Below are 15,905 nucleotides of genomic sequence, written 5' to 3'. Positions count from 1 at the left end.
AACTCATCCCTAATCAAGTCTGGCCAAGTCCCTAGATCCTCCAAAGATGTACCCGACACTCCCTGCAAGTCATAGGCCACATCTGTCACTATGGAAGTATGGGCTCCTTCTGTATCAAAGTCTGGTGATCCAGGCAACACCTCAGGTGAGTCTGCATTTGCTGCCGTGCTTTCACCCATGGTAATGGCTGTAGGTCCACAGGAAGTAGCCTGTGGTGTGGCCGGAAGAAAGTTGTTACTTTCTAGTGAAAGGATGCTGGCCTCACAGTGGTCAGACTGTAATGCAAAACCATTGTGTTGTCCTGAAGGCAGACTTTTTCCTGAATCTCCCTCACTGATGAGTCACAGAAAAATTTCATAATGGAACCCTGTCTCTTTGCATCCTCATTTCTCTGCTGCTGAAGCTTTCTTTTGCTGCTCCTGACAAATATGTGCGCTTCATCTCTAACTGGGAATGGAAGTAAAGCAGAATTACTACATATACAGAGTCCTTTGGTCATACTGTTATTAAAAATGCTTAATGGCTTTCATTGACAGTCTATTGCACTGCAGGCAGAAAGACTGAAAAATGACTAACCAGTAGGCACAAACAAGTAATGAGAGGCCCAGGTTACAGTTTCATGTTAGATATCTATCACTAGAGGTGAATGTCAGCTTTTTCTACACAATTCTTCTCCTGTCATCGCCCTAAACATGTGAAGTGGCCACAGATGATGCAAAAGATTGATATTACAAGCTTCTTAGACTAAAGTCTGAAAGAACTAATGACTAGGAGAGGCACAAGTTTGAAGGAGAACACACCAAATTGAGGCAAGACAAATGTTACGGTACAATACAGACTACACATGCCCACTCCCTCTCAATCTCTTAGCAGACTTGAACAAATCAAAATAATTTTTGAACAAAGGAGTGAAATCATGGATTTGCTAGACAACCTCATGTGTGAAGGATGAAGTGGCACACAGACTGGGAGACTGACATTCCCACAACCCCTCTTAGCACAGGATCAGTGTACAAAAGCATAAATCTAAGGAATGTACCATGCATTACGTGGAGGGTATGAAACAAGAAGTCCATTTCTGTTAGTAGCCTCAGCTGTCCACATTGTGCTATGCAATCACTGAGAGAGAACAGGCTAAAAACAAACATCTGGACACAATTTTCACAGGCCCCGTCAACCTCCTAAAATTGTCAACTTAATTCAGACAGCCAAAAAACTTGGATAGCAGAGCAGTGTTTGCAGTAGTATGCATTAGAGACATCAGTACATTCTGTGGAATTCTTACCCCCCCCCCCATCTCGGCACAATTTTGGACAAAGTGAAAAAAATTACCAATGTGCTTACAGTCTGACACTCCCCATTACAAAAAAAACTCCAAACAATGGACACTGCCACATTCTCACAGGCCCTACCCACACTCCCAAACTTTCAATAGCTATGGACCATAAAAATAAGTCATTGCAACAAAGCATATGAAGAACAGTTAGACAGCACTATAAACAGATAGCAGAACAGTGTTTGCATTAGCAGGCATTAAGATATCAGTACATTCTGCGGAATTCTTAAACCCAAGTCTAGGCAGAATTCTGGATGAAGTGAAAACAAAAGTCATAGCATAAACAATGTGCTTACAGTCTGTGACCCCCTATTAAAAATACTCCAAGCAAACAATGGACACTGCAACATTCTCACAGGCCCTAACCACACTCCAAACCTTTCAACACAATAAGTACGAACAATGATAAAAGGTAAGCCATTGCATCAGTACATTGTTGGTAAACAATAGTAGCATAACAGGGTGTGCATTTGTATACATTCGAACATCCACACCTTTTACAACATTCACACAGCTATTAACTACCCTCCTGACATTAGGCATGGTAAACAATGCACAAGTTCTCTCAACCTCCAAAGAGCATAATTCAGACAGTCAATAATAACTGCAGAACAAGGCGTAACATCAGGGATAGTTAAACAGTACTATAAACCTAGACAGCTGAACAGTGTTTACATTAGCATGTATTAAGATATCAGCCTCCATCATCCTCCAAATTACATAATCCAAACAGCCAAAAATAACTCAGAAGAAGCTGTAACACTAGGGATATTTAAGCCGTACTAATTCCCTCGACAGAACAGTATTTGCATTAGCATGCAACATAGGCGTAGCATTAACAATGTGCTTTAGTGTGTGTGGCCCCACATTAAAAAACTTCAGGCAAACATTGAACACTGCAACATTCTCACAGCCACTAACTACTCTCCCAACATTGGGCTTTTTAAACAATGTACAGGTACCAGCATACTCTAAATTACATAATCCAAACAGCTAAAAATAACTCGGAACAAGCTGTAACACTAGGGCTATTTAAGCAGTACTATAACCCTTAACAGAACAGTATTTGCATTAGCATGCATTAAGATACTAGTACATTCTGCAGAACCCCCCCCCCCACCGGCGATGCGCAATAATCCTGGATAAAGTGAAAACAAAAAGCATAGGCATAGCATTAACAATGTCCTATTACATGACCCCCATTAAAAGGCTCCAGTCAAACACTGAACACTACAACATTCTCACAGGTCCTAACCACACTCCCAAACTTTCAACACATTAAGTACGGACAACGAAAACATTGCAGTCATTGCATCAGTGATTAGAACATTGAAGTTATATGCAATAGTAGTTCACAAGGCTTGCATTAGTATACATTCAAAACATCTATGCCTTCAACAGCAACATTCTCACAGCTGCAAACCACCCTCCCAACATTATGCATTTTAAGCAACATACATGCCCCATCAACCTCCTAACCTCTCAGCACAATTCAAACAGCCAAAAACTACAGAACAAGGTGCAACAGCAGGGATAGTGTAAAACAGTACTATAAACCTAGATAGCAGAACAGCGTTTAACAAATGTGTAAAAACTGAAAACTTACTACAAAAACTGAAAACTTACTACAAATTCAGTTGACAAATCTACCAACAGTTTCAAAAGTAGCAGTTGAAGCCAGTTCGTATCCGAATACAAAAGATCCATTACTGAGCAGTCAGTCAACCATCTGGAAAATATACATTATACCCTTGCACAAAGGTGGAAGCTTGAGCGAACTTAAATTATAGGCCAAGAGCAATTCTTCCCCCGCTACCTAAACTCCTAGAGGAATGCATTCATTCTCAACCAATATTTTACTTGCCACTTACCCCATACACCCAATACTATTGACTTAGACAGCAGCATCTCACAAGACTGCCCACCTATCCCTGCTCTAGCCCACAAGACTGCCCACCTACCCCTGCTCTAGCCAACTACAATATCCTTCTCTGTCCCATTATTTATCTCCCCTCCTTTTCATCACCCCTATCCCATTCTCTCTACCGTTTACATATACAGCATAGATACTGCCAAAACAAAATCCTCTTGCTCCAAATAAGTTATACACTTTCCTAACGAATCGGCAATTAAAATTAAATGTATATTACACTTCACATTCCCTTATGTTGTCCCTCATATAAACAGAAGCCAAATTATTTTACATATTTCTAGCACATATACTAAAAAGCATTTCTTCCTGGGCATCCACTGAAAATGGATTCTATCCTACACTGTCCAGAAAACAAATGTAAAGTGAGTATAGTAAAATGAGTAAAGTAAAACTGCTATAACCACAGCCTCTCACCACCCATCCTTTTACCACCAGCACACAGACATAACACAACCTGACCCCCACCCTCTCAGGACAAAACTCTACACAGTACCAAAATAAAACTAATACAACCACAGCCCCAAAATAAAACTAGTACCACTACAGTCCTCACCCCCAAACCTCCGAGCACAAAACTGTACACAAAACTAAAATAAAACTAATGCAACCGCAGCCCACACTCCCCAAACCTCTTAGTACGAAATATGCACAAACACAAGAAATATGAACAAAAAAAAATAAAAATCACCCACCCCCACAAAAATAAAGTTATAACTAAACCCCAAAACTTACCTTTTTTGCTTTCAACAGAAGGCTGCTTCCAATACTCTGCTCCCCCTTCACGACTGAAGGCTCACCTGCTCTGTTCACCTTCCTCAGACCACTCAGTCCCTTTGAAGTTGCCCTTAAAAGGACAGTTTTGTCAGACCTTTTCAAAAGTTGTCCTTAAAAGGACAGTTTGTCAGACCTTTTCAGAAGTTGCCCTTAAAAGGACAGTTTAAAAAGAGTATAATCCACAAACCACGACCGCTGCAAAGGCTTGATCCACCGCTGATCCGTTCCTGCTGTCCGTCCTCACGCTGGTCCAAACACGCTCGATCACTCTGCTGCTGATAAGAAACACTCCTCTGTTGAAAAACAAGAGAAGTGATCCTTATTAGCTGCAGGTGCCTTTTAAAGGCAGTTTGTGCAGGAAGTGATTTGCAAGGACCAATCAGGTCCTTGCTTCATCACTTCCTACTTAAAAAAACAAAAAAAAAACAAGGACTTAGTTCGCAGGCTGCTGCAGCCAATCAGATCCCTTGTTTCAGCGAGCGGACCTGATTGAGTGCAGCTTGCCAGCCAATCAAAAAAAAAAAAAAAACCACAAAGGGACTTAGTTCGCAGGCTGCTGCAACCAATCAGATCCCCTGTTTCAGCGAGCGGACCTGATTGAGTGCAGCTTACCAGCCAATCAAAAAAAAAAAAAACGGGAAAACGGAAATGCAGTTTCGCGACGACGGAGCAGCTAGATGTCCATGAGGAGCCGAGCCGAAGCAAAGTACACGCCGGTTGGACAAAGTAACCCGCGGATGAGGATGATGGAGCAGCTAGACATCCACGAGGAGCCGAGCCGAAGTAGCGTAAATGCCGGTCGGACCATCGGGGCCCTTATTTGCGGGTAAGTAATCGGGGGCTCCCCGCGGCCGCGGGTTCCGCGGGTGCCTAACGCCGGCTATGGCTGAATCCAGGACTGTGTTTAAGGTTCCTGTGTTGCCCATATCGTACTTGAATAGTTAGGTGGCTTCCTTGTTCACTGTGAGAGAGGGACCTCTGAGCAGCCTATCTGTCTCTGTATGAGTGGTCCCAGACCAGCAACTTGTAGCTCATTGGCCATATTGGGCTAATTTCTATCGTTTTGTTCTCCCTGGTATAAAAATCGCTTAGCGCGGTTTTTGCACTTGTATACAGCTCAGCAAAGCTCCTCGTGGTGCCCTGCAGAGTCCTACAAGTGGCTGAGAGACAAAGAGAGACTTTGGAAGTGTTTAATTATTGATTCTTTCTTGTTGTATCCCTGAAACGCTAATTCCACTGAAAACCCAGTTATTCAGTGTTTCTGTGAAACCCTACTGATATCTGCATTGCTTACTGTTACTTAAAATTCATTGTTGCACTTTAAAAAATTACTGTTTGTCGTTTCTGCTTGTATATCTGTAACATAGTTGTAGGCCACACACTCAAGTGCGTTAGCCTCCTCTGTGTATATAGAGTTATTTAAGTTGCTGCATTTCTGTTATCTGTGAAAAAGAAAAAATACAAAAAAAAAATCTCCCCGCTTTCGTGCCTTTCTGTACTAGTCTAGTCCGGTTTTCAGGCTTTGCTGAATCCAGGACTGTGGTTAAGTTTCCAGTGCTTCCCATATCGTACTTGAACAGTTAGGGGGCTTCCTTGTTCACTGTGAGAGAGGAAACTCTGAGCAGCCTATCTGTCCCTGTACGACTGGACCTAGCCCAGCAACTTGTAGCTCATTGGCCATATCGGGCTAATTTCTATCCTTTTGTTCTCCCTTATATAAAAATCACTTTGCACGGTTCTTGCACTTGTATACACCTCAGCAAAGCTCCTCGTGGTGCCCTGCAGAGTCCTACATGCGGCTGAGGGAAAAGAGAGACTTTGGAAGTGTTTAAGTATTGATTCTTTCTTGTTGTATCCCTAAAAACACTAATTCCACCAAAAACGCGGTTATTCAGTGCTTCTGTGGAACCCTACTGATATCTGCATTGTCTACTGTTACTTAAAATTCATTGTTGCACTTTAAAAAGTTGCTGTTTGTCGTTTTTGCTTGTATATCTGTAACATAGTTGTAGGCTACACACTCAAATGCGCTTGCCTCCTCTGTGTATTTAGAGTGATTTAAGTTGCTGCATTTCTGTTATCTGTGAAAAAAGAAAAAAATAATCTCCCTGCTTTTCCGCCTTTCTGTACTAGTCTCATCTGGTTTTCAGGCTTTGCTCAATTCAGGACTGTGGTTAAGGTTCCTGTGTTGCTCATATCGTACTTGAATAGTTAGGTGGCTTCCTTGTTCACCGTGAGAGAGGGAACTCTGAGCAGCATATCTGTCCCTGTACGAGTGGACCCAGCCCAGCAACTTGTAGCTCATTGGCCATATTGGGCTAATTTCTATCCTTTTGTTCTCCCTTCTATAAAAATCACTTAGCGCAGTTTTTGCACTTGTATACAGCTCAGCAAAGCTCCGCGTGGCGCCCTGCAGAGTCCTACAAGCGGCTGAGAGACAAAGACAGACTTTGGAATTGTTTAAGTATTGATTCTTTCTTGTTGTATGCCTGAAATGCTAATTTCGCCGAAAACGCTGTTATACAGTTCTTCTGCGGAACCCTACTGGTATCTGCATTGCTTACTGTTACTCAAAACTCATTGTTGAACTTTAAAAAGTTACTGTTTGTCATTTTTGCCTGTATATCTGTTACATGGTTGTAGGCTACACAGTCAAGTGTGCTAGCCTCCTCTGTGTATTTAGAGTTATATAAGTTGCTGCATTTCTGTTATCTGTGAAAAAAGAAAAAAATACAAAAAAATAATCTCCGTTTTCTTGCCTTTCTGTACTAGTCTAGTCCGGTTTTCAGGCTCTGCTGAATCCAGGACTGTGGTTAAGGTTCCTGTGTTGCCCATATCGTACTTGAATAGTTAGGTGGCTTCCTTCTTCACTGTGAGAGAGGGAACTCTGAGCAGCCTAACTGTCCCTGTGCGAGTGGTCCCAGCCCAGCAACTTGTAGCTCATTGGCCATATTGGGCTAATTTCCATCCTTTTGTTCTCCCTGGTATAAAAATCACTTAGTGTGGTTTTTTGCACTTGTATACAGCTCAGCAAAGCTACTCGTGGAGCCCTGCAGAGTCCTACAAGCGGCAGAGAGACAAAGAGAGACTTTGGAAGTGTTTAATTATTGATTCTTTCTTGTTGTATCCCGAAATCGCTAATTCCGCTGAAAACGCGGTTATTTCAGTGCTTCTGTGGAACCCTACTTATATCTGCATTGCTTACTGTTACTTTAAATTCATTGTTTCACTGTAAAAACTTACTGTTTATCATTTTTGCTTGTATATCTGTAACATAGTTGTAGGCTACACACTCAAGTACGTTAGAATTCTCAGTGTATTTAGAGTGATTTAAGTTGCTGCATTTCTCTCTGTGAAAAAACAAAAAATACAAAAAAAAAAATCTCCCTGCTTTTGTGCCTTTCTGTACTAGTCTAGTCCGGTTTTCAGGCTTTGCTGAATCCAGGACTGTGGTTAAGGTTCCTGTGTTTCCATATCGTACTTGAATAGTTAGGTGGCTTCCTTGTTCACTGTGAGAGGGAGAGCTCTGAGCAGCCTAACTGAACCTGTACGCGTGGTTCCAGCCCAGCAACTTTTTAGCTCATTGGCCATATTGGGCTAATTTCTATCCTTTTGTTCTGCCTGGTATAAAAATCGCTTAGCGCGGTTTTTGCACTTGTATACAGCTCAGCAAAGCTCCTCGTGGTGCCCTGCAGAGACCTACAAGTGGCCGAGAGACAAAGAGAGACTTTCGAAGTGTTTAAGTATTGCTTCTTCCTTGTTGTATCCCTAAAACACTAATTCCCCCGAAAACATGGTTATTCAGTGCTTCTGTGGAACCCTACTGGTATCTGCATTGCTTACTATTACTTAAAATTCATTGTTGCACTTTAAAAATTTACTGTTTGTAATTTTTGCTTGTATATCTGTAACACAGTTGTAGGCTAGCCTCCTCTGTGTATTTTGAGTTATTTAACTTGCTGCATTTCTGTTATCTGTGAAAAAAGAAAAAATACAAAAAAATAATCTCTCTGCTTTCCAACTATCTGTACTAGTCTAGTCCAGTTTTCAAGCTTTGCTGAATTCAAGACTGTGGTTAAGGTTCCTGTGTTGCCCGTATCGTACTTGAATAGTTAGGTGGCTTCCTTGTTCACTGTGAGAGAGGGAACTCTGAGCAGCCTATCTGTCCCTTTATGAGTGGTCCGAGCCCAGCAACTTGTAGCTCATTGGACATATTGGGCTAATTTCTATCCTTTTGTTCTCCCTGGTATAAAAATCGCTTAGCGCGGTTTTCACACTTGTATACAGCTCAGCAAAGCTCCTCGTGGTGCCCTGCAGAGTACTTCAAGCAGCAGAGAGAGAAGGAGATACTTTGGAAGTGTTTAAGTATTGATTCTTTCTTGTTGTATCCCTAAAACGCTAATTCCACCAATAACGCGGTTATTCAGTGCTTCTGTGGAACCCTACTGGTATCTGCATTGCTTACTGTCACTCAAAATTCATTGTTTCTATTTAAAAATATGCTGTTTTTCATTTTGCCTGTATATCTGTAACATAGTTGTAGGCTACACACTCAAGTGCGCTAGCCTCCTCTGTGTATTTAGAGTTATTTAAGTTGCTGCATTTCTGTTAGCTTTGAAAAAAGAAAAAAATACAAAAAAATAATCTCCCTGCTTTCCCGCATTTCTATACTAGTCTAGTCTGGTATTCAGGCTTTGCTGAATCCAGGACTGTGTTTAAGGTTCCTGTGTTGCCCATATCGTACTTGAATAGTTAGGTGGCTTCTTTGTTCACTGTGAGAGAGGGACCTCTGAGCAGCCTATCTGTCCCTGTAGGAGTGGTCCCAGCCCAGCATCTTGTAGCTCATAGGCCATATTGGGCTAATTTCTATCCTTTTTTTCTTCCTGGTATAAAAATCGCTTTACAAGGTTTTTGCGCTTGTATAAAGCTCAGCAAAGCTCCTCTTGGTGCCCTGCAGAGTCCTACAAGCAGCCAAAAGACAAAGAGAGACTTTGGAAGTGATTAAGTATTGATTCTTTCTTGTTGTATCCCTGAAACAGTAATTACGCCGAAAACACGGTTATTCAGTGATTCTGTGGAACCCTACTGATATCTGCAATGCTTAATGTTACTTAAAATTCATTGTTGAATTTTAAAAAGTTACTGTTTGTCGTTTTTGCTTGTATATCTGTAACATAGTTGTAGGCTACACACTCAAGTGCGCTAGCCTCCTCTGTGTATTCACAGATATTTAAGTTGCTGCATTTCTGTTATCTGTGAAAAAGAAAAAAAAATACAAAAAAATAATCTCCCTTCTTTCCCGCCTTTCTGTACTAGTCTAGTCCAGTTTTCATGCTTTGATGAATCCAGGACTGTGGTTAAGGTTCCTGTGTTGCCCATATCTTACTTGAATAGTTAGGTGGCTTCCTTGTTCACTGTGAGAGAGGGAACTCTGAACAGCCTATCTGACCCTGTACAAGTGGTCCCAGCCCAGCAACTTGTAGCTCATTGGCCGTATTGGGCTAATTTCTATCCTTTTGTTCTCCCTGGTATAAAAATCACTTAGCGCTGTTTTTGCACATGTATACAGCTCAGTAAAGCTCCTCGTGGTGCCCTGCAGCATCCTACAAGCGGCCAACAGACAAAAAGACTTTAGAAGTGTTTAAGTATTGATTCTTTCTTGTTGTATCCCTGAAACGCTAATTCCGCAGAAAACATGGTTATTCAGTGCTTCTGTGGAACCCTACTGATATCTGCATTGCTTACTGTTATTTAAAATTCATAGTTGCACTTTAAAAAATTACTGTTTGTCGTTTCTGCTTGTATATCTGTAACATATTTGTAGGCCACACACTCAAGTGCGCTAGCCTCCTCTGTGTATTTAGAGATATTTAAGTTGCTGTATTTTTGTTATCTGTGAAAAAAGAAAAAATACAAAAAAAAATCTCCCTGCTTTTGCGCCTTTCTGTACTAGTCTAGTCCGATTTTCAGGCTTTGCTGAATCCAGGACTGTGGTTAAGGTTCCTGTGTTTCCCATATCGTACTTGAATAGTTAGGGGGCTTCCTTGTTCACTGTGAGAGAGGAAACTCTGAGCAGCCTATCTGTCCCTGTACGACTGGTCCCAGCCCATCAACTTGTAGCTCATTGGCCATATTGGGCTAATTTCTATCCTTTTGTTCTCCCTGGTATAAAAATCGCTTAGCACAGTTTTTGCACTTGTATACAGCTCGGCAGAGCTCCTCTTTGTGCCATGCAGAGTCCTACAAGTGGCCGAGAGACAGAGAGAGACTTTGGAAGCGTTTAAGTATTGATTCTTTCTTGTTGTATCCCTAAAACGCTAATTCCACAAATAACGTGGTTATTCAGTGCTTCTGTGGAACCCTACTGATATCTGCATTGCTTACTGTTACTTAAAATTCATTGTTGCTATTTAAAAATATACTGTTTTTCATTTTGCCTGTATATCTGTAACATAGTTGTAGGCTACACACTCAAGTGCGCTAGCCTCCTCTGTGTATTTAGAGTTATTTAAGTTGCTGCATTTCTGTTAGCTTTGAAAAAAGAAAAAAATACAAAAAAATAATCTCCCTGCTTTCCCGCATTTCTATACTAGTCTAGTCTGGTATTCAGGCTTTGCTGAATCCAGGACTGTGTTTAAGGTTCCTGTGTTGCCCATATCGTACTTGAATAGTTAGGTGGCTTCCTTGTTCACTGTGAGAGAGGGACCTCTGAGCAGCCTATCTGTCCCTGTAGGAGTGGTCCCAGCCCAGCATCTTGTAGCTCATTGGCCATATTGGGCTAATTTCTATCCTTTTTTTCTTCCTGGTATAAAAATCGCTTAACAAGGTTTTTGCGCTTGTATAAAGCTCAGCAAAGCTCCTCTTGGTGCCCTGCAGAGTCCTACAAGCGGCCGAAAGACAAAGAGAGACTTTGGAAGTGATTAAGTATTGATTCTTTCTTGTTGTATCCCTGAAACAGTAATTACGCCGAAAACACGGTTATTCAGTGATTCTGTGGAACCCTACTGATATCTGCAATGCTTAATGTTACTTAAAATTCATTGTTGAATTTTAAAAAGTTACTGTTTGTCGTTTTTGCTTGTATATCTGTAACATAGTTGTAGGCTACACACTCAAGTGCGCTAGCCTCCTCTGTGTATTTACGGATATTTAAGTTGCTGCATTTCTGTTATCTGTGAAAAAGAAAAAAAATACAAAAAAATAATCTCCCTTCTTTACCGCCTTTCTGTACTAGTCTAGTCCAGTTTTCATGCTTTGATGAATCCAGGACTGTGGTAAAGGTTCCTGTGTTGCCCATATCTTACTTGAATAGTTAGGTGGCTTCCTTGTTCACTGTGAGAGAGGGAACTCTGAACAGCCTATCTGACCCTGTACAAGTGGTCCCAGCCCAGCAACTTGTAGCTCATTGGCCATATTGGGCTAATTTCTATCCTTTTGTTCTCCCTGGTATAAAAATCACTTAGCGCTGTTTTTGCACATATATACAGCTCAGTAAAGCTCCTCGTGGTGCCCTGCAGCATCCTACAAGCGGCCAACAGACAAAAAGACTTTAGAAGTTTTTAAGTATTGATTCTTTCTTGTTGTATCCCTGAAACGCTAATTCCGCAGAAAACATGGTTATTCAGTGCTTCTGTGGAACCCTACTGATATCTGCATTGCTTACTGTTATTTAAAATTCATTGTTGCACTTTAAAAAATTACTGTTTGTCGTTTCTGCTTGTATATCTGTAACATATTTGTAGGCCACACACTCAAGTGCGCTAGCCTCCTCTGTGTATTTAGAGATATTTAAGTTGCTGCATTTTTGTTATCTGTGAAAAAAGAAAAAATACAAAAAAAAATCTCCCTGCTTTCACGCCTTTCTGTACTAGTCTAGTCCGGTTTTCAGGCTTTGCTGAATCCAGGACTGTGGTTAAGGTTCCTGTGTTTCCCATATCGTACTTGAATAGTTAGGGGGCTTCCTTGTTCACTGTGAGAGAGGAAACTCTGAGCAGCCTATCTGTCCCTGTACGACTGGTCCCAGCCCAGCAACTTGTAGCTCATTGGCCATATTGGGCTAATTTCTATCCTTTTGTTCTCCCTGGTATAAAAATCGCTTAGCACGGTTTTTGCACTTGTATACAGCTCAGCAGAGCTCCTCTTTGTGCCCTGCAGAGTCCTACAAGTGGCCGAGAGACAGAGAGAGACTTTGGAAGCGTTTAAGTATTGATTCTTTCTTGTTGTATCCCTAAAACGCTAATTCCACAAATAACGCGGTTATTCAGTGCTTCTGTGGAACCCTACTGATATCTGCATTGCTTGCTGTTACTTAAAATTCATTGTTGAACTTTAAAAATTTAATGTTTGTTGTTTTTGCTTGTATATCTGTAACATAGTTGTAGGGTACACACTCAAGTGCGCTAGCCTCCTCTGTATATTTAGAGATATTTAAGATGCTGCATTTCTGTTATCTGTGAAAAAGAAAAAAATACAAAAAAAACAATCTCCCTGCTTTCCCGCCTATCTGTACTAGTCTAGTCCGGTTTTCATGCTTTGATGAATCCAGGACTGTGGTTAAGGTTCCTGTGTTGCCCATAAGTATTGATTCTTTCTTGTTGTATCCCTGAAACAGTGATTACGCCGAAAACGTGGTTATTCAGTGCTGCTGTGGATCCCTGCTGATATAAGCATTGCTTACTGTTACTCAAAATTCATTGTTGCACTTTAAAAAGTTACTGTTTGTTGTTTTTGCTTGTATATCTGTAACATAGTTGTAGGGTACACACTCAAGTGCGCTAGCCTCCTCTGTGTATTTAGAGATATTTAAGTTGCTGCATTTCTGTTATCTGTGAAAAAGAAAAAATACAAAAAACAATCTCCCTGCTTTCCCGCCTATCTGTACTAGTCTAGTCCGGTTTTCATGCTTTGATGAATCCAGGACTGTGGTTATGGTTCCTGTGTTGCCCATATCTTACTTGAATAGTTAGGTGGCTTCCTTGTTCACTGTGAGAGAGGGAACTCTGAGCAGCCTATCTGTCCCTGTACGACTGGTCCCAGCCCAGCAACTTGTAGCTCATTGGCCATATTGGGCTAATTTCTATCCTTTTGTTCTCCCTGGTATAAAAATAGCTTAGCATGGTTTTTGCACTTGTATACAGCTGAGCAGACCTCCTCTTTGTGCCCTGCAGAGTCCTACCAGTGGCCGAGAGACAGAGAGAGACTTTGGAAGCGTTTAAGTATTGATTCTTTCTTGTTGTATCCCTAAAACGCTAATTCCACAAATAACACGGTTATTCAGTGCTTCTGTGGAACCCTACTGATATCTGCATTGCTTACTGCTACTTAAAATTCATTGTTGAACTTTAAAAATTTAATGTTTGTTGTTTTTGCTTGTATATCTGCAACATAGTTGGAGGGTACACACTCAAGTGCGCTAGCCTCCTCTGTGTATTTAGAGATATTTAAGTTGCTGCATTTCTGTTATCTGTGAAAAAGAAAAAAATACAAAAAAAAATCTCCCTGCTTTCCCGCCTATCTGTACTAGTCTAGTCCGGTTTTCATGCTTTGATGAATCCAGGACTGTGGTTAAGGTTCCTGTGTTGCCCATATCTTACTTGAATAGTTAGGTGGCTTCCTTGTTCACTGTGAGAGAGGAAACTCTGAGCAGTCTATCTGTCTCTGTATGAGTGGTCCCAGACCAGCAACTTGTAGCTCATTGGCCATATTGGGCTAATTTCTATCGTTTTGTTCTCCCTGGTATAAAAATCGCTTAGCGCGGTTTTTGCACTAGTATACAGCTCAGCAAAGCTCCTCGTTGTGCCCTGCAGAGTCCTACAAATGGCTGAGAGACAAAGAGAGACTTTGGAAGTGTTTAATTATTGATTCTTTCTTGTTGTATCCCTGAAACGCTAATTCCACTGAAAACCCAGTTATTCAGTGTTTCTGTAAAACCCTACTGATACCTGCATTGCTTACTGTTACTTAAAATTCATTGTTGCACTTTAAAAAATTACAGTTTGTCGTTTCTGCTTGTATATCTGTAACATAGTTGTAGGCCACACACTCAAGTGCGCTAGCCTCCTCTGTGTATATAGAGTTATTTAAGTTGCTGCATTTCTGTTACCTGTGAAAAAGAAAAAATACAAAAATAAAAATCTCCCCGCTTTCGCGCCTTTCTGTACTAGTCTAGTCCGGTTTTCAGGCTTTGCTGAATCCAGGACTGTGGTTAAGGTTCCTGTGTTTCCCATATCGTACTTGAATAGTTAGGGGGCTTCCTTGTTCACTGTGAGAGAGGAAACTCTGAGCAGCCTATCTGTCCCTGTACAACTGGACCTAGCCCAGCAACTTGTAGCTCATTGGCCATATCGGGCTAATTTCTATCCTTTTGTTCTCCCTGGTATAAAAATCACTTTGCATGGTTCTTGCACTTGTATACAGCTCAGCAAAGCTCCTCGTGGTGCCCTGCAGAGTCCTACATGCGGCTGAGGGAAAAGAGAGACTTTGGAAGTGTTTAAGTATTGATTCTTTCTTGTTATATCCCTAAAACCCTAATTCCGCCAAAAACGCGGTTATTCAGTGCTTCTGTGGAACCCTACTGATATCGGCATTGTTTACTGTTACTTAAAATTCATTGTTGCACTTTAAAAAGTTGCTGTTTGTCGTTTTTGCTTGTATATCTGTAACATAGTTGTAGGCTACACACTCAAATGCGCTTGCCTCCTCTGTGTATTTAGTGTGATTTAAGTTGCTGCATTTCTGTTATCTGTGAAAAAAGAAAAAAATAATCTCCCTGCTTTTCCGCCTTTCTGTACTAGTCTCATCTGGTTTTCAGGCTTTGCTCAATCCAGGACTGTGGTTAAGGTTCCTGTGTTGCTCATATCGTACTTGAATAGTTAGGTGGCTTCCTTGTTCACCTTGAGAGAGGGAACTCTGAGCAGCCTATCTGTCCCTGTACGAGTGGACCCAGCCCAGCAACTTGTAGCTCATTGGCCATATTGGGCTAATTTCTATCCTTTTGTTCTCCCTTCTATAAAAATCACTTAGCGCGGTTTTTGCACTTGTATACAGCTCAGCAAAGCTCCGCGTGGTGCCCTGCAGAGTCCTACAAGCGGCTGAGAGACAAAGACAGACTTTGGAAGTGTTTAAGTATTGATTCTTTCTTGTTGTATCCCTGAAATGCTAATTCCGCTAAAAACACGGTTATTCAGTGCTTCTGTGGAACCCTACTGGTATCTGCATTGCTTACTGTTACTCAAAATTCATTGTTGCACTTTAAAAAGTTACTGTTTGTCGTTTTTGCTAGTATATCTGTAACATAGTTGTAGGCTACACACTCAAGTGCGCTAGCCTCCTCTGTGTATTTAGAGTTTTTTAAGTTGCTGCATTTCTGTTATCTGTGAAAAAAAGAAAAAAATACAAAAAAATAATCTCCCTGCTTTCCCGCCTTTCTATATTAGTCTAGTCCGGTTTTCAGGCTTTGTTGAATCCAGGACTGTGGTTAAGGTTCCTGTGTTGCCCATATCGTACTTGAATAGTTAGGTGGCTTCCTTGTTCACTGTGAGAGAGGGAACTCTGAGCAGCCTGTCTGTCCCTGTACGAGTGGTCCCAGCCCAGATACTTGTAGCTCATTGGCCATATTGGGCTAATTTCTATCCTTTTGTTCTCCCTGGTATAAAAATCACTTAGCGCGGTTTTTGCACTTGTATACAGCTCAGCAAAGCTCCTCGTGGTGCCCTGCATAGTCCTATAAGTGGCCGAGAGACAAAGAGAAACTTTGGAAGTGTTTAAGTATTGATTCTTTCTTGTTATATCCCTAAAACGCTAATTCCGCTGAAAATGTGGTTATTCAGTGCTTCTGTGGACCCTACTGATATCTGCATTGCT

The sequence above is a fragment of the Protopterus annectens genome, chromosome 1.part1, assembly GCF_019279795.1.
Source record: "Protopterus annectens isolate FY-2018-M chromosome 1.part1, PAN1.0, whole genome shotgun sequence".
NCBI classification, from domain to species: Eukaryota; Metazoa; Chordata; order Ceratodontiformes; family Protopteridae; genus Protopterus; species Protopterus annectens.
This window is presented reverse-complemented; position numbering follows the sequence as displayed.